The sequence below is a fragment of the Harpia harpyja genome, chromosome 1 (assembly GCF_026419915.1).
Source record: "Harpia harpyja isolate bHarHar1 chromosome 1, bHarHar1 primary haplotype, whole genome shotgun sequence".
Classification (NCBI taxonomy): domain Eukaryota; kingdom Metazoa; phylum Chordata; class Aves; order Accipitriformes; family Accipitridae; genus Harpia; species Harpia harpyja.
This window is the reverse complement of record NC_068940.1, coordinates 8,849,691-8,871,689: the sequence shown is the minus strand read 5'-3', so window position 1 is coordinate 8,871,689 and position 21,999 is coordinate 8,849,691. Positions and strand designations below refer to the sequence as shown.

Genomic DNA, 21,999 nt, shown 5'->3' with positions numbered 1-21,999 from the left:
AGAAGTAGGAGAGTAACGAGCTGATGCTGGAGTGCCGGAGAAGTGTAAATTGCCTTAGTTGGGGGCGAGTTTGGGAGAGGCTCACAGTGGTCTGCGTACAGCTGGGAGAGATGCAAGGGGATCTTTGATGAAATGCGTGCTAAGGAATCCAGAGGGAGTTAGTACCCAAACATGCGTGGTTCAGCCCTGCCTGTCTTGTAGTTCAGTGACGGTATGAGTCAGAGCCTCTTTGGTCTGAATGAAGTGGAAGGTACTTTCTACAAAGCAACTCGAGCATATGCCAAGGATCCGGATAAATAAAACTAATTCAGAAAAAGGGAGTGGGATGCAGGCTCTTGCTCTAAATCACTCTGCAGCTCTCCACAGTGAAATGCAATATGGCATCTTAAAATCACCCTCTTCTGACTCTCGCAGAGGCTGCTTCAGAGCATTCCCTGGCTTCCCGCACAGTTTTATTTCCTCCCATAGAGAGACAGACCAGCCTTGACTGAGCAACTGATTTTCATGCATCCTTTAAACCAGCATTCCCTGCCATTTCTGAAGGACAGCACGCTTTGCTAGCTGTCTCTTCCGTCCCCCTTAAACAATATAGGTTTGGGGTTGGGGTTTGTGGTTTTTTTTTTCTTTTTTTTTTTTTCTTCTTCCCCTCCCCAGCTCATTTCTTTCCGCCTGCAAAGTGCTTTGAGATCCCGGCGACGCAGCCTACCACAGGAGCGGGGACTTCTGTGGAACAGCGGCGTGCGCAGGGATTAATCCCGCCGTAGACAGCCAGCCTGGCCTTTGAAGTGTTACAAGGAGAAGGAGGAGGTAAGTGGCGAGGCGACCCCCCCCCCCAAGCCCCCCCCCCGTCCCCGCTCGCCCCCGGGCAGCGTGCGGCGGCTCCGCAAAGGGTTAAGGCCGCCTTGGCCCGGCGGTGCTGTGCGTATGCAATAATCTGTGTGGCTCTCTTGGCCGCCTGCCAGAGTGTTGCCTTGCCTCCTCCTCCTCCTCCTCCCTTCCCCCCCCCCCTTTTGCATGAAGTAGGATCCTTGAGCTGTTGCAGAGGCAGCCAACTGCTCCATATTTGGCTTCTATTACCCATTTACATGCTGGAGAGAGGAGAGGGAGCGAGCGCTGTACCGCAGACATCATTTCTACTACAGTGGTGGAGACATCCCGGACCTGTGTCACTGCAGGGGGAAGGAAAAAAACCAAACAAACAAAAAAGCAGACCCAAGCCCCGTGATCAGCTAGGAAGACATTTGTGTGCGAGTCTCTCTCTGACCCCCCCCCCGCCAACCCCACCTCCACTGACACTTTACAGTAAGTGGCTTTTTCTTCCTCCTCTGCTTTCTGCCTCCCCCCCCCCCTCCTCCCTGCCTCGGCTTCTTCCCTTGTTTAGACTGCAAACCACCGGCGATTTCCAGCTGGAAAAACACGGGGCCGGGGGGGAGGGGAGCGCACTACCCACCCCGCCGCGGGGCTACAACCCGCTTCGCTGCGGCCGCCCCCGGCCCGGCCCGGCTCGGCCCGGCCCGGCCCGGCCCGGCCCGGAGGTGCTGCCGCCGTGGGCCCGGCCTCGGCCCCGGGGGAGGGAGGGGGGGGGGGTGCGAAATGGCCGAGGGCGCCGGCGGAGGGAGCGGCGCGGGGATGCGGGGACACGGTGGGGGCCGGGGTGGCCCCGCGGAAGGAGCCGCTCGTACAGCCCAGCCCCGCCGGCTCCTTCTTCCTTCCTCACCACCACCCCGCGGCCCGGGCGGGGTGTGGGTGGCCGCGGGGACGGGGGACATTTTGCGAGCCGCGGCTGCCCCCGGTGCGGCGGCCTCGGGGGGGTGTATGTATGTATGTTTGTATGTATGTATGTGTGAGACTGCGCGCGTCTGTGTGTGCGTGTGTGTGGGGGGGTGCGGTGCGTGTGCGTTGTGTGCCGTGCGTGTGGCGACACGGGGTGTGTGTGTGTGCGCGTGTGGCTGCGGGGGGTGGGGGGGGCCGTGCGGTGCGTGTACGCCGGGCGGGCCCGGCGGGGCGCAGCGCGGGGCCGGGTGCCGGCAGGGCCGGTCGCCGCCGCACGGCGTATGTAGTACGGGGCTGGGCGGCTGCCGGAGGGTGAATGAAGCGAGGAGGAGGAGGCGGCGGTGGCGGCGGCGGCGGAGGAGGCGGCGCTGGGGCTGGGATGTGCCCGGCAGCAGCCCCGCTCCGCTTCACTCAGGGCCCAGGCCGGCTGCAGACGCCACCCGGTACTGCCGGCCGGGGGAGCGGGGGCGGGAGGGGCAGCGCCGGCGGAGGGACGGGGCGGGAGGGCTCGGGGTGTGGGGGGGGAGGAACCGGGGGGCCGCCGCGCCCGCCCCGCTGCCTGCCCGTGGTCGCGGGGTCCGGCCGGCGGCGTCCCGCGGGGAGCGGGGCCGGGGTTCCCCGCCGCCGCCCCGGGGCTCCGCTCGCCTCCAGCGGCGGCCGCTGCCCTCCTGCCGCTCACCGACCCCCTTCCCCCTCCGCCTCGGGGTTTGTTTGGGTCGGGCTGGGTGGTTGGGTTGTGGTGGGGGGGGGGGGTTGGGGTTTTGGTTTTTTTTTTTTTTTTCTTTTCCTAAGGCATCGTAATTAACTGGCAGAAAACAAATAAATGTCCCCTTGTATGTTTGTGGGTGCTGAATCCGTCAGTGCGATTCCTGAGAATATTAAAGTCTAAATTAAAGCGTGCTGGAAAACGTTAGCTCCTACTGTAATAGTAATGGCGATAATAATAAAATGACAGAATTGGGAGCGATTTACATGTTATTGAAGAGGAGGAATTACTGAAGAGTAATAATAGAAAAGAAAACAAGTCGGAAACCTGTTATATAATGCACTGTGTAGACAACGAGAGCGACAGGCTATTTTTATTTTGTTTACCGTATGCTGTGTAATAGGGACTCCTCCGAGCAGCATCTCTTTCCCCCGTGAGCCCAAACTCCAGATAGAATTGGGGAAAAATTTTAAGCATTCCTGTTATGCCCAGGCGAAGAAATCCGGGTTTGTAAAACCTCCCTCCTTACAAATGTTTTCTGTGTAGAGATCGGCAAGGGTGCAGGTAGATGACCTTTGCTGGAGACCTTTTCCCTTTCATATGGTAAAGGAATTCATATTTTGTAACACAGGTTACACTTCAACCTTTAATGCTCATGGTTATGTATTTTACGCAGTAATGGTTACTTTACGTGTCAGATGTGGTCAGGCATAGTGAGTTACTCTGCTTACACACCAAGAAGTCAAGGACTTTTAATTTCAGTTTCGAATGAAGCCTTCCCCTAAAGGAAAATCCCGGCTTCGCGTTAATCTATTTCTGTTCGGGTGATGGGGACGGTTCAGTTTTATGATACGGAGCAAGGGTTGTGAATGAGGGAGAGGGAAATTGAGAATGGCCAGGGAAAATATTACGCCGTAGTTATTTTTGCAATGCTGCGAGATAATAGTAAGTTGTAATTGCATGTTATTGCACCTAATTTGTTCGTAAAACCGGCCCAGTATTTTACGGGCGGCAGTTTCTTTTTTTTTAAAGGGTGGCTGTAATCTCCTCACTTTTTACATAAGGCAGAGGTTGATAGATTTTCCTCCGCGCTCGCCTGTCTGTCTGTCTCTCTCATCACGTAGCGACATGTCAGCGGTGTAGGCTTTCAGCGCGCTTACTCCAGCCCTGATCAGTCATGTAATTAGATCAGGCTGCCATGGTAACAGACGGTGTTCACCGTCCAGTCAGGTGCGTGTGCGGCTGGCGGGCAACCCACCGGGCTACCACCAGCCCTGCGTGTGCCGCGTTGGTGCTGTACGGCCGGCACGGCCACCGCCTCGGGCTTGCCGAAAATTGAAGGATGCTGGTGGTGGTTTCCTAATGGCTGAACTTCTCGGAAAGGGTGTTCTTTGCCTGCTGTAGTGTCAGGCAGATGGGACGACGGTACGTGGCACGCTTAGCAGGTTAGCCAAGTCGTCAGTTCCACTTACGTTTATTACTAGCAAATTAACAAAGGTGTGGTACTTTTTAAAAAGGCTTTTGGCTTATAAAAGCTTGCATAAAAGTTTCTTCGGAGTTTTCCTTTTCTTTTTGCTGGCTGGCTGGCTGGCTGGTTTAACTGTTTGGTGGCTGTAACGGTGTTTGTGAGTTTGTAACAGTTCCCATTCCAACATTCATATTTTAGGCCACAGGCTTGTTGTTCTCCACTCACGTACTGTACTTTACACCTTCTGGCCAGTGAAATTAAAATCAGTGGTATCTGATACCACTGTTGTCACCTAGGTTTGTTAAGCCTCCTCATAGTTCTTAGCAAGGTAGAGGCCCTGTTGTGTTTTAGGTGAAAGCTGACTTCATTTTCTCATGATAAAATCTCAGTATATGCTATTAAAAACAATTTTCTCATCAGTAAATAACTCGTTTCCCATATGGGTATTTATTTGCTGCCTCTTTTTTTTTTTTTTTTTTTGCATTTGTGCTCATAAAAATATCATAGCCATAGAGCAGGAGACTTTCTGCCACAAAGTTAGTAGTACCTTGAAAAAATATGCAGTCTGATGAGCTTCGAATTGCATACTGCTCTTAAAAATGTATTTAACCAAGGAATGTGTATTTGTCTTCATTCCTAGTGTTTGGACACGGCTCTTTTGAGCCACTTTTTCACAAACGTAGGTGTAATTTTTTAAAGGCACCAAATTTGACACTCTGTTCTAATGTCATAAATCTGGAGTGACTCCAGGGGACGGGATTGTGAGCCACTTACATGGGTGTATATCTAGAATAACTCCATTTATTGGACTTCATCCAGGCGTATAGTAGAGTAACAGAGCTCAGAAAGTGATCTGCTGCGTATCACCATTATTTTCTCTGTATCTTTTTACGGCAAAAAGCACTGTGGGCTTAAATAGGATTTTTGCCTGATTAAGGAGCTGTGTTAAGCGTCTGCAGAAGTGGTTAACACCCCTATTCCAGTCACTAATCTTGCGTGCACTTACACTAATACTGAACTTGGCCCGGAGGATTTTGTGTCTCAGTGATGAGAAATCATCAGCACCCACAGCTCCCGAGTGTTTGTAGTACCAGGCTGGAACATAATGCAATCCAGAAATATCTCAGTAAAATAGATATTTTAATCACTCTGATGGTAAAGCACCGGAGCTGGAGGAGGTAATGAGAAATGCCTGTCGGTGGTTTAGCTCTTGTGGTGCCAGGCAGCTGGCAGTCTTGGGTTCGGTGTGACGAGTTTGCAGGTCTCAGCCTGCCTGCTGAGCAAAGGCGTTTCTCCTTGGAGAGGCGAGGGGACGGGGAGTTCGCGGGCAGTTTCCTACGCCCGAAGTGCAGCTTTTAAGTGCCTTGACTAACTCGCCCTTCGTGTTAGGAGAGAATACCCTCTGCTCGGCACGGCCGCCTCTGTTTTGGGCCTCCGTACCGAGGAGGTGGCTTGAAACAGAGGAGCCTGTTAGGAGGACTGGCTGGAGAGAGTGAAATAACCACGCGCAGGACGAGTCCTGTAGAGTGAACCTTTGTGTGCCGCATGCTGCTTATACATATTTTATTGTAAGACAAATTACCTGTGTGACTAAGAGTGTTAGAAAGTAATTATTTTCAAAAAGGCCATATATACATAGTTAAAAGGCTTTTTGAAAATAAACAGTGCGACTTTTCTCCTTGCCCTTCTGGCCTGATTGAATTTATTTAGAAAGGTTGGAAAAACTAGTCTTGTTTTAAAAGACATTTACAAGAGACCTGGAATTTCACTTAACAAAAATTTTTATGTAATAGATCCAGTGGCCTAGTTTCCTGTTAATTAAGAAAATAGACACTTAAATGCAGTCACCTGAAAAGCAACTAAGGATTTAAACATTAGAATTTAAAAATAATTGTTTTAGTAATGTAGCTAGTAAAACAAAATCAAGGCCTAATTTTCCCCTTGCTGAAGTTTAGCAGCACATCTTAGTAGACGGCAGTCAGGATTATCATTGTCGTTGTTCATAGAGTGTGCTGCTTTTGTTGTGGTGTACTAATTGAAGGGGAAATGCAATAAAGAAGTATGGCAGGCTCTAAAGGAAATGCGTGTCAGAATTGCATAGATGGTCTGAAGCACTGGCTGGCTGCAAACCTACTCCAGCGTGTGAGGCAGCTCACGCTGATGCCGCTTGAGTGAAGTCGGGCTATGTGTCAGCCTTAGCTAAGCGTACAGGTTGTGAATGATTTGGCTGTTTTGGAGGACTGTACAGGTACAGTGTGTACAATTCACGGAGTGCAGGTAACAGATTTAATTGTAGGCCTCTCCTGAGACTGCTGTAACCAACTCTGCTTTAACAAATAAAGTTGTAATTAGCACGAGAAACGGAAGTATGACAGGTTTGGCACAGGTAGATATTTCATTGCAAAGAAATGGTGTGCTATATTCCAGTGGCTTCAATAGCCTTAGCTTTGCAAACTGAAAATCCTGACCTCATCCTTTCATTTTACTTTTATGCAAGACTGTAAATAAATAAATAGGTATTTGGACAAAGGCACTGTATTTTGGAGTCTCGTTCAGTGGTTCACATTCTTTATATAAAGAGGTTGAAGATTTTACTTGGTTTTGGCTGAGCTGATAACATGACTAACGTTTTAAAATGTAAGAAACTTTGCAGACTTCTAACCTTTGTAAAAAGGCAAAACCCGAATCAATGACTATAAGTCTTTTTTGATCTTGGTGCATGTATTGAGAATGTAATGCTTCATTTTTTTTCCTCAAAGTTGTAGTCTGAGGAACTGAGGTTGTACAGCACATACAGATCTGTGTGTGTGCATTGGTCCCAGTCTGCAAAGTTACTTTAGTACATGTCCCAGTGAGGGTTTTGCTGAATGAGGATTGATTGAACCTATCTAGAGTTAAGTATGTGTGTAAATCCTTCCATAAATAGGAACAAGTAAGTATGCTCATAAACTGAAACAACAAAAATGCTGCTCAGTGAGGGAGAAATGGTCCCACTAAATCCTTTTATTGTCCCAAGAGTGATAAAAATATTTGGTGAGATTCCAAGTGAAAAAACACAATGTATTTTGTTTAATATGTGATGTCAGCAGAAATTCAATGCTGGCTCTTCGTAATTTTACTGAGCAAAAATACAGAAATAGGGAAAAAAAATCACATTGGTAGAGTTTTCCTTTGCTTATATTATTTGGGAATTTGCAGTAATATGCATTGACTCTAGCATGCCACCATTAATGACAAAATAGTGCGGAAGGTAATGTCACATTCCTAAAGCTGATTATTTTTCACCTGATAGTAGTAGCTGCAGCAGTATGTTTTCTGGATGATGCCCCTCCTCAAATAAAATATGTTCTGCTGGCAGTGAAGACAGTCATCTCAAGTTGCTTATGATTCTTCACCTCATTAAGATCGCATTTGGGAAAAGAGCACTCAGTTTGAATAAATGGGCTCTGCTCTCTACTGTATGTGCTCTGTCTGCAGGATTAAATCTATAGTTTATTTGTGCTTAAGTAATAGCAAAAGCATTCTCTCTCAATCTTCATTAGGATGTCTTAGCATGTTGTAAATTGTTTGACTCTTAACTGTGTTTTTGTTTCTTTTTACTTTGATTTCCATCTCCTCAACTCGTGGATCAACAGTCACATCGCAGGCCAAGCCAGATGGGCAAGCAATACAAGCTGTGAATTTATTCTTGACCCCGTAGGACAGTGACCACCTTCATTTTTGTCTTCAACGTACAGATATGCACTGCCAATAAGGTGAGAATATAATGCTTTTTGTTTCCTCTAACAAGAGTACACTGTCTGCTCTGGGCTTTAATCAGCGTGGACACTTCACCGGTGTCTGTATGATTACCTACCCGTGATATGTTTGTACTTCCCTTGCCTGGCAGTAGAGGTCCTTGAGAAACTCTCATCAGAAAAATTCATTAACTCTAGTGACTCAGTTCGGTGACTTACAGGACAGTGGGTTCCAGATGAGTGGTTTTATGCTCACCTCAGGTCAGAGCATATTCAGTTACTAAAAGATGGTAGTATGAATGGAAAAGTTTACAGGCTTTGATTTTTGTTGTAAGATGCCACGGGTGAAATTGTATAAATCCTTCCTGCACTTTTATAAACGTTTTCAGTGGTTCTTTTTGCTTGCAGCCTGCTTGACTTTTCCAGTGTCCTGAGTTCCTCCTGTGCAGTAAACTTCGTCTGGCATAAGGATACTTCCCAGGATAATTAGTCACTACTGACGTGCCTGGGTGTCTTTTACTTTGGTTTAAGGAATGTTTTCAATTCTTCTGATTTTTGTCCCTGAAATGCTGTAGCCAGACAGGATGTAATAGTGCACATATATCAGTCTGCTCTCTCTGTCCTCTCTCTCTCTCCCCTTTCCCTATGGTTGTGGAGAATACCTTGAAAAAAACAAGTCTCAAGGCTCAGCGATCATACTGCCAATAAAAAGAACATAAATTTTTATTTTATTTCTTTAATCTGATTGTCATTAAGCCAGCCTGGTTTTTTGGACCTGTTATATGATTTTTGAGTACTTGGGATTGGCAATACTGCTAATGCTTAAAAAAAAAAGATAAAGGGTCGTAAGAAAATTGCCTGTGTCTTTAAATAAAAGAAAATAAAATGTAGTGGTTACTTGCAGAAAATCAAAGCTTTTTTTTTTTTTTTCTTATGTAGCCAGAAAACTTAATTACTATAGCATTCTATTTGAGGGGTTGATCAGAAAGTCTCCATTGCAGAATACTTTTAATGTACACAGCATGTCATAGGAAAGTATGCAGCACATAATTGACATTTTATTGTGGCTGTGGGAAGGGTGCTGTGCTTTAAGGGGAAGTTGTCTAAGCAAGTAGTTACATGCAAAGACACGCCTGTTACAGTTTACAAATGAGCTTTAATGGTGGGGGTGGATTGTAACCACTATATCTCTTCAGAGCAATAAGAATTTCTTGAGAGTGAAAAACCAGACAAAGTGCCCGTGTGCTGACACATTTCGTCTTTCTGTTTTGAAAGAAAACTGACTTGGTAGCTGCTATTGACTTGGGAGATCGAATTGAAGGAAACTTTTTATTATCACATTATCGTTTCCAGAAAGCATTTCATTTTTTTCAGAATTAGCTTGGGTTGTATGAAATTGTATTTATCCCCAGAAGTGATTACTCTAGGAAAGGCTTATATGTCTTAATTAGAGGAAGTAATTGTTTATAGTGTCTTGGTCAAATCCTGTGAATAATCAGGTTGTGTTATCCACAATGTATTGCTAAGACATCTCAAATATTTTAGGATCTGGCATTTCCTGCAATTGCAAGACAAAGAATATATTGGATGTTAAGCAAACGTTTTGGATAAAAAATGTAACCTAGTTAAGTCTGGTGCAGAGGCATGACAGGAATATAGTACTATACTGGCTTTTTTTTTTGTACCAGTGCGGCTTGAAGTGTAGTGTTGTATTTGAGGACCTTAGATCAGATTTGTTTTGGCTTCTTTTCTTGTTGTTGGACATGTTCGTCACTGAGTTTGGGGTACCTCTGTTGGCCTTATTAGTTAGTTCTCATTTTTCTAGGGAACAATCAAAATCAGGCCCACTGTATAAGTAAATAAATGAAACAGAAGTTACTGGGCTAGAGACTGCCTGCTTACAAACATTCACTCTGTCACTGGATGTAGCAGGCAGGAGCTTACAGTCGTAACACCCAAAATGAGATCTCAGAAACCTTACTTTCGGCCCAGTGGCCCTACACATGCGTTCATGGCTTTACTCGCGTGAGGAATCGCGTGGCTTCAGGCAGTAACGTCGCTGTTGTGTGTGAGCTCCAGGTGTCCTTACCCTTCCAATTCAAGCAGTGTTCTTGTAGAGCTTCCTGAGCATCTTGCCCGAGTAAGGGCACGGGGATTAGTAAAAGTAAAATTTAAACAAAAAAATGGAGATACAGCTTTTTTGTTTTTTTTCTTTATCATGACTTTAGTTAGCTTTAGCCTGCTCTACAAAACATAGAGTTATTGTTACTTGTTCAGAGCATGCACTGCCTCCTTCCACGTAGGCAAATGACTCAATGCTTTCTTTTAAACAGTTGTGTTGAGAGGATTTTTGCATGAGACACTGGACATTTTAACAACTAAAGAGTTCTTTTTAATCTTTTCCACTGTCAAGTCACTTGATATCTATTAATCATATTATAGTACCGGGTTGAATTTACAGCTGCAGCCCATTTGTAAGAATTTTTTTTTTTTCTGAATTTTCCTTAAGTATGTCTGTACACTACCTAATGTGGCTTATTTTTTATGTAAGACATAATTTCTGTTTTATGCAGACTTCTGGCTACTGCTCTATCTAAACGGACAACAGTCTGCCCTTTGAAAATACTTTGTAGTGAACATAAAAAGAGCTAATCCATGTCTATATTGTTGTGTCCAGTGGTGGCTTTTTGATTGCCATATTGGTGTCCTTTTATCATAGCTGGTTTTATTTCTTCCCTCTCATCCTGTTTATGAAGGTTTAGGATGGCTGTAGTGCTAGAAGAAGGTAGGCGATGGAGATTTTTAATGTGTTAAGAGCACAAGTGAAATGGAGATGTGAACTAGGTATAATTGGGTAGTAATTAGAAATAATTTTAATTTTTTGTTTATTTGTTTTGTGTGTGAGTAACTCAAAGGTAAATTCAATGAAGTGACGTGAGTGCAGACGGATGTCTTAGAAATGAGGCTTTGCGGTCCCCTCAGCCCTACCCTGTCACCTGAGCCATGACCTTACACGTTTTTGCTGTGTTGTTCCTTTAGCAGATATTGAGGGTCTGGTGTCTGACTGACTGAAAGCTTTGTAACACAGTCTGAAGTGTAAATGGAGTTGGGTGTAGTGATCTGTCTACATAAAAACACAAGGCTCGCGTTCCTAATGCGATATAAGCCACGACCTGAGGTTTGATTCACCTTCCAACTTCTGTTTTAAAAAGGTGTATCTGCAAATGGGATAAAACACTTGCTATCCCACGCACTGCAACTTGTTAGCATTACTTTAAAGTGTGGGCTTTCGGATGTTAGCATAAGTATTAGAGAGACGGAGAGCTTCTACGTGCTGAGGGCCGAAAGCAGTGAGATGACTAGATGCGATGTGCAGTTGGGTATGAGCCTCGGTGCCTGCGCGTGCCCTCCTCCTGCCCTCTCCCTCAGCTGCGTGTGTTGGGCAGGGGCGTGCTGGGGGGTTTTGCCATGCCTCGATACCAGGGGTCTGCTTTTGGGTGAAAGTTAGCCCTTGATACCAGGGGTATAGTTTTGGTCGAAAGTTAGCCCGAGTGGCAGCATCTGGATTTGAATGTGTTGGCTGAGGGGTTTTTCGTGGTGAGATGCTGCGATGGAGGCAAACCCCAAGTTTGATTATTCCTTCTTTATTTTCTGATCAGTTACTTAGCAGCGATCAACCCATTTTGGGACTAGCAGTAAACCTGACTTAAGGATTTATTGAGTCACTCTTTGCTCTATGTAAAGTAGAAATGTTGAAGAGTTTCTCGCTCATATTGGAGTGTGGTTGTGACTGTTACCACATTTTTGTTTGTCAGGTACCTGCGCGTGAAGGCCCTTGTAGTTTTGTGAATTTAACATTTCTGTGAGGCCAGCTACTTGAAAGTAAGTCAGGCTTTAGTGGAGAAGGATAATTACAAAAAGCAGGCTTAATCCTTCTTTACTGTGCTCAGAAATTTTGTGCTAGTGAATATTTTCTCATTGGTGCGGTTCCTTTTCAGTGCCGTGTGTAGTAGCTGAGTAGAGACTGATTTTTCAAATTAATGTGATAGTAAAGGCATTTCTCCTCTTCTGTGGCCCCTGAACGCATCCAGTGCCTGCTACTGTGCCATATTCATAGCTTTCCCCAGATAGTCTAATAGCAAGTAGATCCAGAATGGTTTGAAAATTCATTGTGTGCAAAGGAAAAAAAAAAAATCCTAGCAGATTATTACACTAGAAGAAGTTGTAAGTTTATTCTTCATGTACCACTAACAGTTAAAAACCCATAGCCCTAATCATATGTAATGCATTTTTATTTACAGATTAGTAGGCTCTATTCTGACATATGACTAACAGGGAAGCCCCTCCCTTTAACAGTTGTATGTCATCTGCTTCAGAGAACTAATTACTTGGCAATTCCCATTTGATAATTCCCTCTTTATTTTCTGATGAGTTACTTAACAGTGATGAGCTTGTTGAGCAGAATACCGTGCTTAATCTGTGCTTCAGAAACTACAGTGCGGGCCTGGGGATATCATTGTTTTCTAAATGCTGTTTAGCCTTGCCATAGGAACATTGAAACCACACTAAGACATGTTAACAGTTCACAGTTCATGGTAAACTTAACGTGAGTGATGGGCAGCATTTGCCAAAAAATAAAAGAGTGGTTTAGATTACTGTTGCACTACAAGCAGGATGTTAAATACATCATTTCTCCAAAAAAACAAAACAAAACCTAACATAATTTAGACATTAAGAAGCAGAAGCTCATGTCAGAGATATCTTCTGTGTATCATTCTCCTCTCCACTGAAATAATCAATATAAAGGAAATTTTATTCTTTAAAAAAAAATCCACTATTTCTTGTAATATCTGTTTGATAGTTCAGCTGATGCTGTTGATTTTTGTGTTGTTTTAATATGAGATACTTAAATAAATTTTCACTGTGTTTTCTCTACTGTTACCTGTTTTTTTTTTTATTCTTCCCCAATCCCTTTTCACATTCTTTTACTCTAGTGGCCACAGCAACTCTTGTTTCTGGCTGGGGAATGCATTACAAGTCTCACTGCTAATTACAACATCGCAGTGTTCCTAGAGGGTACCTGAGTTCAGTGGTGCTTAGCTACAGTGCCAGGCGAGGGGATTTATGGGGTGAAGTGACATCAGCCTGCTCATGGCAGTCCTGGTAAGGTCAAAGTGAGTCTCCCTTGCAGATCAGGAGTCAGATGGGTCCTGTTCAGATCCAGTGTCTCTGAAATTCAACCGTGTGAAACCATGCTATTGAATCTGATTAAAATTTTATTACTGACTTCAGTAGAGGAAGGTTCATGGGTCAGCTACAGTCACTTTGACTAGCTGGTGGTGTTATCCCACAGGTACTGATACCTGAAGAGCCGCGTTTTAGCTGATCCAGTGCTATAAGCTGAGAATTGGGCTATTGTTTCTTTTACTTGAGTAAGAAGTGTAGTATTTTGTGTATTAGCTCACATGACATTGCATCATCAGGCTTGCTGATTTATTAGATATTCACAATGATATCTCTTGGCCAGTACTGGAAGCTGTGTCACAGGCTTGTTTTATCAATGAGAAAAATGCATTTGTACATAGTTACATATGGGTTTTGTAAAATTAATCAGAGGAACAGTAATTTTATGAAACACAGAATTCAGAACAGATTAATTGTGTTCATGAAGTACACCAGCTATAAAATCTTTTGAAAGGAATATTAATCAAGTTGATCAAAGGTAGCTTGAAGTATGGAATTCAGATATGAACACGATTACTTTCTATCTGTCTGTATGCTTGCTGTAGCTTTGGTGATTATTTTTAAAATGTATTTAATACAAAAATAAGTTCCATTTTGCTTCTTGGATTTTTTTTTCCTACAGAACGTGTCATGTTTTAAAAACAAAGATGCAAGAGGGTACGATACATAAAATTTTACATTTTATAAAATCCACTAAGTAGGGAGCATAATAAAATAAGCAAGTAAAACCCAACAGAAGGTCACTGATCCATTTTTTTCTTTTAAAAAAAATTTATTTTTTTTCCTATTTACATTTTTTTAATGACTTGGGGTATCTCAGGTAGTGCTGTATAGGCATTGCTGAAAACAGAAGTCCTCCATAAGAATCAGAAAAGCAAAGTATGACCATGAGCAGAACGCCCCACCTGTGATCTGAAAGTTTTGCTTACACACCTGGGAGTTGTGCCTTGACAGATCCTTCTACAAACCATTACAGCTGTTGTGGAGGGATCTGTATCCTGAGCCCTGATGTCAGATTCATTTTAGAGAGGCAACCAAAGAGTTATTAGATGGTGATCTGGGCTGGTCTTCAAGGCCTGCTCAGAGGGGGAAGGTTGCAGTGGTGGTCATCTACCTGTGAATTGTCCAAACCACCCTCTGCTCACCTTCCTCTTTGGGCTTAGCAGCATTTTGCCAAAGACTGAGACTCTACTCAGGCAGCATTGCCTATGATTTCAGAAGAGATCCTGCCTAAGGAGGTACAGATTTGGTCCAAGGTATTTTCTTCCCTCAGCAAGGGGAGGCAATGTTGCTTGTCATTGAGATTGAACTGTCGAGTAAAATGTTTGGCCCCAGACACACAGATACTGGTATTTCCATCAATATTTATGCAAGTAAAAGACTACAGTATGAATGTTGTGATCTTTCAGCTAATACAATTTTTTATTTGCATACTAATATCTTAAGATTTAAGCATCTGGTTTAAAACAAACAAAACCCAACTCATTAACATACAGTGGAGGTTTCTTTGCTGCTAACTGTTGTTGTCTCCCTGATACCCAAATGAAATAGAACCTTCCCTCCTACTTCATTACAAATGAGAGAACTAATACATCCTAGATTTTGTATTTCTTTCCCCTGGACTCTCTCTTCCTTTTTCCCCACCAGCTACCCTGCTCAATGTTAGCATGACTTCTCTGTGAGCAACGCTTGGTGATAGAATAGCCAAAGACAAACTGGTGGATCTGGGCAAAGGCTTTGCCTTTGCATTTCCTAGTCTGCAGAACCGAGAAGCTGCTTCACCTTTTTGCTTAGGTCTTGTTTTGTCTCCTCTTTGAATTGGGGGTGAGTTTCAGCTTTCCTACTTCCAGTCTTGCTGAATTTTCTTGGATCTCTGCTGCGATCTGGCCTGATATTTTTGTTGTTAATGACACAGTCTTGGAAATCACTTGTGATTTCCTTTGTGAACTTGACAGTTGATTAATTAAATTGTGGGGAGATAAGTGACACGGCAGTGCCGTCTCTGTAACGCATCTGTGTTCTGTTTTATGGGGAAAGAGGATGACGTTGGATGTTATGGACTAATAATCTATAGTTTAAAATTGCACTGTGTGTTTGTTTGGATAGTGCACAAGTATGTTATATAGTGTCTTAAAATATATGTGATACTAAAGTACCAGAAGGACCAAAGAAGGAGTAAAAGTCTGTATTTTGTTCCATATTTGCACAAGCTGACAGAATAACTCAGTCCTGGTGCCTGGTGTTCAGCTGTGAGAATGATACAAGCTGGCATGGGTATGTCCCACCATTTGTTGGTCATCACCAGTTTTATTTTGATTGCAGCTCAGCAGCAGATTCAGGGGGAATACAGCGTGTAGTGACTGAGTGCATTAAAGTAATTCCTGAGTGGAAATATGACATTTGTTACATGACATTACTATCCAGATGTTGTTATCTGTTAGATTACAGCCAGAAAGCACCCTAAGGAAAATTGAGATGCATAGAAGGTTTATAGTAAGCATCTGAAATACATTAAACAGTAGCAGTCAAGTATGCCCCTGTTACCTAAGGAGTCGAACTTGTTGAATGTCACATTGGCTGTGTGGAATGGAAGAAATGCAAACTAAGACACACTTCTGCTGCAGTGTTTGGTGCTGTTTATACAGCTCAGCTAGTGTGTCTCTATGAAACCAGTAGTGCTGTGCAGCCGGTGCTGCAGCAACCAGGTTTTTATGCTCCTTATCTTGTTTAACGTGAACTGTGCATGTTCTGCATCGCACCGAGGCACTCAGCCAAAGGCTGCGGTGGAATAAGGGGTCAGGTTCCCACCTTCGTTAGTTACTTGGATGGTTTAAATGGAACCACATGGGTGTAAATGTGGTGTGACGGAGCACGGGATCTGGCCTGCGATCTCCGGGGTGCGTTGGGGCCCTCTGGACTCGGAGCTGTTGCTGGCAGGTCAGCATTGCTGATCAGACATTGCTTGTTTGGTAGATACGGCAGTTGTGCATTCACTTGGCTTTTCCTCCAAGTGAAGAGGGAATGAAAACTGTTCCTCAGTCAAGTGTCATCAGTCGTCTTTCCTTCCCGTGCTTCAGGTGGATATGTTGGTGAATTAGACTAATCTTCCTTTATATAGCCCAAGCAGCGTTTTGCCCTTTCATCCATCTGTCCCATTTTAACCTTTTCCAGACTTTATTCTTTTATTGCTGGCCAATTAATTTTTCTCCTCACCCCCTTCTCTACTGAGATTCTCCTGTGCTCAGCAGTTCTCACTGCTGCGTATCTGACCTACTTGTATGGCTCCTTCACCGGCTTTGTTACCTGCACGATACTTTGATTGTGTGTTGGCCCTTTCTTTGGCTTGATTTTTTTGTGTGTGTTTCTGTGTGTCTAAAATCCATTTCTGCTCAGAGGGTTTCAATATCTCAGTAATTTTCTGCAGAACTGCAAATTTGAATGTTCTTTCATCTACCTGTCTTCCTTCCTTGTTAGTCATAGCTGGATTCTGAGGTTTGCAACCCCCATGATCTGCCTGGACAAGCCTTTCACTCCATACAGCCTTCCCCTTATCCTCATGGGAAAAACCCCGTTATTTCTTCTCTGAAACTGCAGTGTGGGTGCCCGTTTCCCTGGCTGAACATTGGATTTTCAGTCCCGCATGCGCCTGCCAGTCTTCCCTGGCTTCCAGCTGCAGTGTCTCTTCAGCAGGCATCTTGCTTTTCAGGATTGTCAGCTGGTCTCTAACAAATCAGTTGCATATATTTGTTTGTATAATATTACATGCTGGCATTGTTTAAAAAAAAAAAAAAAATCATTCAGTTGTTTTCTCTGTACCTGAGCATGAGCCAGGAGCCACCACCTTTGGGTCATTCTTTCATAAGATAATGCGGTCACTGTTTTATTATCATATCATGTGGTCTTCTAATCAAAGGATTCTTTTACTGTGTTAATAGCAGCACTTCAAATTGTTAATGTTAGTAAGCTTTAAAAATACAGTACAATTTTCATCTGTCATACTGGTGGGACAAGAGCAACGGCCTGGGCAGTTTTCCTTGGGCTTCCAGTTGTTGTCATATCGTGACTCTGCTCCAGTGGCGAAGTTCTGTAGTAACAGGTTGCAAAACTTTCAAGGTAAAATGTAAGCTAAACCAAAAAAGAATGTTTGAAAAACACTTCATTGAGAAAAAGAAAAGAAATTGAACATGGTATGCATTTTGAGTGAGGCTCTTCAGTGAGGGAAAAATTCCTGGACTGCTATGGAGAAGTACAGGAATGAAGTACCCACTGAATGAGTGAAGTTCACAGAAGGTATGAAGTGAAAAAATGTGAGGGTTTTTTTTTTTTGTGTGTATCACTATGTTTTTGCCAAGAACTGACTATTGGAATGATAATGTGGTTATAGTAGATTTAAAAAAAAACCCTAATAAGTATTTTGGTTGATAATTTTGGAGATAAGTTTTCTCAAAAAACTAGGCTTTTGACTGAACGGAAAACTGTCAAAAATAATGCTTTTATCTGAAAATTGATGCCCCTTCTTGTTATAAGTAACACCAAAAAAGATACAAACTAAAGGATATTAGAGGAAAATACACATTTTCCAAATGGATTTACTCAGTGTGTTTCACAATAGCTTGAGTATAGTTAGTTTCACTTTTCCTGTAAGTAGACAGTTTCCCAAGGTGAGAGAAGCATCTGAAAAAAACCCAACCACATGCTTATAAGGTTATAAAAATTGGTGCAGGGAGCTTGGAGGTATGAGTTACTGTATTGGTTTTGTGTGGCAAGGTTTTGGTAGCGGGTGGGGTTACAGGGGTGGCTTCTGTAAGAAGCTGCTGGAAGCTTCCCCTGTGTTCGACAGAGCCCATACCAGCCGGCTCTAAGACAGACCCGCCACCGGCCAAGGCCGAGCCAATCAGCGATAGTGGTAACGCCTCTGTGATAACATTTTTAAGAAGGAAAAAAAGTTGGGACGGCGGTATTCGGCAGCCGGAGAGAGGAGTGAGAACATGTAAGAGAAACAACCCTGCGGACACCAAGGTCAGTGAAGAAGGAGGGGGAGGAGATGCTCCAGGCGCCGGAGCAGATATCCACCTGCAGCCCGTGGAGGACCCCACGCCGGAGCAGGTGGGTTCCCGAAGGAGGCTGTGACCCCATGGGAACCCCGCGCTGGAGCAGGTTCCTGGCAGGACCTGCGGATCTGTGGAGAGAGGAGCCCACGGAGCAGTTTTTCTGGCAGGACTTGTGACCCCGTGGGGGGCTCACGCTGGAGCAGTCTGTGCCTGAAGGACTGCACACCGTGGAAAGGACCCATGCTGGAGCAGTTCGTGAAGAACTGCAGCCCGTGGGAAGGACCCACGTTGGAGAAGTTCGTGGAGGACTGTCTCCCGTGGGTGGGACCCCACGCTGGAGCAGGGGAAGAGTGTGATGAGTCCTCCCCCTGAGGGGGATGAAGCGGCAGAAAATAACGTGTGATGAACTGACCGTAAACCCCATCCCCGTCCCCCTGTGCCGCTGGGGGGGGGGGTGGTAGAGAATCCGGGAGTGAAGTTGTGCCCGGGAAGAAGGGAGGGGTGGAGGGAAGGTGTTCTGAGATTTGGTTTTATTTCTCATTACCCTACTCCGGTTGATTTGTAATAAATCAAGTTAATTTTTCCCCAAACTGAGTCTGTTTTGCCCGTGACGGTAATTGGTGAGTGATCTCTCCTATCCTTATCTCGACCCACAAGCTCTTTGTTATATTTTTCTCTCCCCTGTCCAGTTGAGAAGGAGGGGGAGTGATAGAACAGCTCTGGTGGGCACCTGGCATCCAGCCAGGGTTAACCCATCACAGTTACTACTAGAAATCCTCCAATAAAAACAAGACTAGACTCCATATTGATGGAGTCCTTTTAAAGGCAGTGCCCTTTTAATCAGCAAACAGGTCCTCTGTGCATCAAATAATTAAAAATAGAGCAAAGTTTCTGAACAAGGCGTCTGGCAGAAGCGTCTGTACTTCCATCTGTGCATGATTAGCAGAATGTTTCATGATATTTAAATAGCACAAGCTTTGCTCTCTTTTTTATTATTTGTTGTGCTGAAGACCTGTTTGCTTGTTAAGTGGTCCTTTTTGAATAGTTACTGGCAAGGAATCAGGAAAGTGTATGAAGACATCTTGTACACACAGCAAATGCCAAATTGTCCCTTTTTTTCCGAGAGACACTGCCCTTACTATTTTTTTTGATAGGAGTTTTACCACATCCTTCACTTGGCTTTTAAAATTTCTTACGGACCAGCTCATTTCAGAGGGAGTTTAGCACATGTTGCGGTCGCTGCCCATGGACTATGGTTTCACTGATAAGGCTATTATTTTTGTAAGAGCGGAGCTCAGAGGCGCGTTACGGCGCGAGTACGCACCAGGGTGCATTTGCAGGGTACGCGTGGCGGTTCGGATCTGCAGCTTCTGCTGGCGGTGCTGGGAGCCACGCGTTTAATCTGCTGCGCACACTGCTCTGAAGCCTTGCCCTTTCGGTAGGGACTTAATCAGCCAGGCAACAGCTTTCCAAGCGGTTTTGAGGCCTTAAGCTGGGACTCCTCCTCGCTGGCAGTCATTCAGCATCGGATTGCACGTTCTTTGCCTCTGGCTAGCAACACGGCGCTTTGCAGTTGTAGCCACTGATTTCCCTTCCTACTGGTAAAGTTTTCGTGTGCGTGTTTTAGAGAGACCTGTACAAATAGGTGTGCAATGAAAAGAAGCCACTGTCTGGATGCTAAGCGCATTGCTGTAGCTGGCTGAGGGCAGTTCTGTTACATGCAAGGGCCTGGTTGTTTGGAGCCGGCAGGCTGGCAGGGAGCTGAGACGCTCCGATGGGCTCAGAGATCCTTTGCGGAGAGCCGGTATTCAGTCTCTGGACAATTTGTGTTCTTGGATGGGCGTGGAAAATGAGAGCTTTTGTGGTGCGTGTAAGTGGGGTTTACTCTGTAGCTGGGCTTTTTGTTGCTGTTCTTTTTGTTGTCTTGTGTTTGAGAAAGGCTGTGATGTGTGAATACTGACCTGGGTCTTCTCTTAACTTCAGTTCAGGACTTTAAAAGAAATTGTGGTTACTACTGGGAGCAAAGCTCTTCACCTGTCAACATAAATGTATAAGCTCTGAGTGTTCGTACCTCAGATAAAACACTGAGAAGCTTCAGCCTTGGAGAAAGAGCCTGCTATGAGCCTCCACGTAGGGTTCACCTCACTTAGCTAGTGCCGTGTTACTGGTGTCCGTCACGCTGTTTCTGGCCCAGCTTCTGCACAGCGGAGTGCTCTGGGGTCTCAGAGCAAGTTCTCCTCAGCAGGGTTATAGCTTACATGGGCAAGCAGTTGGAATTCAGGGGGGGCTGGTGGTAGGACCATTTTGCAAATGCCTGTCTGTCATGTGGTTCGGCCTCCAGGTGCCCAGGGAGGCCTGAAGATGAATGAGTAGATGCGGAGGAGTCCTGGAAGGGCAAGAGAAGGAACAATCATATTTTACTGTAAAAGCTTAGGGCAACATGTATGCCCGGTCCTTCAGCTAGACCTCTCAGCTAGGGCATGAAGCAGTTCCACTCACATTTTACCCATATCACTCCTAAAAGTTGTTAATATTGGTCCCCTTAACAACTCATTTCTGCAGAAAGATGGAGAATTACTTCCAGAGCTGATTCTTGATCAATGCAGTTTGGTGGGCCTAATACTAGCATCCCTCCAGGAGCAGGAAGGAGATGGAGGACTCAGGCTCATTGTAGAAGGATGTATAAAGTTGGTATGTTGATTAAACTAAGCCAAGTTTTGTGTTTTGCTCCTAGTACTTGTTCTCAGAATATACCATAATGGGTTTTTTGGAACAGCTTCAGCTTATGTTGTGAATGTGAATTAATTAACATTAGTATAAATTGCACATTGTCCAATGGAATTTGTTTTTCTGTGTTTTCTATCATGCTCAAGGTACTTCAAACACTTTAAAATAACAAGTTCAGCTATAATAGTGCTGTGGTTCTGTAGACAAGCACAGCAGTCCTTGGGGTGCAACAGGAGATCAAATTTAAGGACGGTTTCACTGATTGGAGTGGGAATAATACTGGTTGTGATGTTAGTATTACCCCTGCTATTTTTTAAAAAGCATTTGTGACAGGCTCCTTATTTTGGCAGACTGGATTTTGCTGTTTATTACTTCATTTATAACTCTCATTGCAGTGTAAACAGAATGATGGAAGAATTGCAGGGCACATTATTCATGAGCTGTTGTTTAAACCTCATTATTGCACTTCTAGCCCTGATTATTTCAGATCATGACATACTACATGAAAAAGCTGGTAGCCCTTGATTTCCTGAAACAAAACCAAAGCTTCCTTTTATGACCCTGTAAAAGCACATTGTAGCAAAGCAGGTAAGATGGTAGGATCCTGTCGATTTGTGTGAAAAATGAGGGTTCTGTTAGTTGTCTGCAGGTCTCCTGAGGAGAGGGAGTGCCTTGTATCACTCAAAACCAATTCCTTTCAGCTGGCTGGAGAGAAGTATGGATAGCATCCAACATACAGATGTCCCTAAGTACAAGGATTATAATGGAAATGTTGATGACCAGTCAGTATAGAGATACTAGCAAGTATTTATATAACTCAGAGCTGTTGACTACTGTAGACATGTTGTTTTAGGCCCCGTTCCCACTGGCATTCCTCTTGACTTTTGGAGGGTTAGGATCAGACCCCTTTGGCTCAAATTTGGAGTGAAGTTAATTAAGACTGAAAGAAGCATGCATGTTCTGAAATCAGCCTCCAGTTTTGGAGGGGAGAACAGTGGAAATAACTGACCTGTACAACGATACTGAAGAACTTTATGGCATGATCAAGCCATATACTGAAAATAAAGCTTTCTTTGATTTCTTTATTTGGGATATTTCATTTTGATCTGTAGCTTGTAGTGTTGTCTATTAATGGAAAGCTCAATGTGGTTTATGTGCATTCCTCATAAAGCTGTTCTTTGCCAAGGAGAAAAATGTATATATCTAATTAACACGCACCTTTCTGTATACAGCAATGGGCATTCATTATTTTCAGTTTGTACTATTTATGAAAGCTTCTCCAAAACTTTGCCA

General features: G+C 44.2%; 1 protein-coding gene across 12 annotated transcripts in view; it reads left to right on the top strand.

The window, feature by feature from the left end:
* The first annotated feature begins 1,009 nt into the window (after window positions 1-1,009).
* The window catches only part of ATXN1 (ataxin 1), a 228,895-nt gene continuing 207,905 nt past the window's right edge, over window positions 1,010-21,999 (top strand). For 7 of the 12 annotated variants that reach the window (XM_052812484.1, XM_052811401.1, XM_052812206.1 and 4 more), the window contains exons 1-2: window positions 1,010-1,302; window positions 7,583-7,702. The gene's annotated coding sequence lies outside the window, so the exon portion shown is untranslated. Of the gene's footprint in view, window positions 1,303-2,016; window positions 2,053-2,082; window positions 2,217-7,582; window positions 7,703-20,562; window positions 20,671-21,999 lie in introns of those variants that run through there. The other 5 variants (XM_052811803.1, XM_052811470.1, XM_052811965.1 and 2 more) reach the window with 5 other exon arrangements.